Source organism: Cyprinodon variegatus, unplaced genomic scaffold, assembly GCF_000732505.1.
Source record: "Cyprinodon variegatus isolate N-32 unplaced genomic scaffold, C_variegatus-1.0 Scaffold195, whole genome shotgun sequence".
Classification (NCBI taxonomy): Eukaryota; Metazoa; Chordata; class Actinopteri; order Cyprinodontiformes; family Cyprinodontidae; genus Cyprinodon; species Cyprinodon variegatus.
Window position 1 is genome coordinate 833,826 of NW_015150648.1, and position 380 is coordinate 834,205.

Sequence of the window (380 nt, forward strand, 5' to 3'; positions counted from 1 at the left end):
AGTTTAAGAATTTGTTTTACTTATTTCTAGATTGTTTTCCAGTGTGAATTTTTTTTTATTTGTAGCTAAGTAATTTTCCCTGGGCTATAAATTGGACACGATGACTTAGTAGCCTATTTATCAAAGGCAAAGATGTGAAAAAATCCCAGTCAATTAAGACAGCTGGGTATTGATCTTTACTAGTTGAGAAAATAGCTCTGCTTAAACCTTTACATATCCGTAGTCAAAGGAAGAATTTAAAAGTTTAAAATGCTGACCCTGTGGGAAACATTATGTAAAAAGGAGAATGCTAATTAAACCCCACAAATCCTCTAATAATTGCCATGCAGACACCATTTTGTCAGCTTCCTTAAAAAAATATTTCCTTCAAATCAAATCAT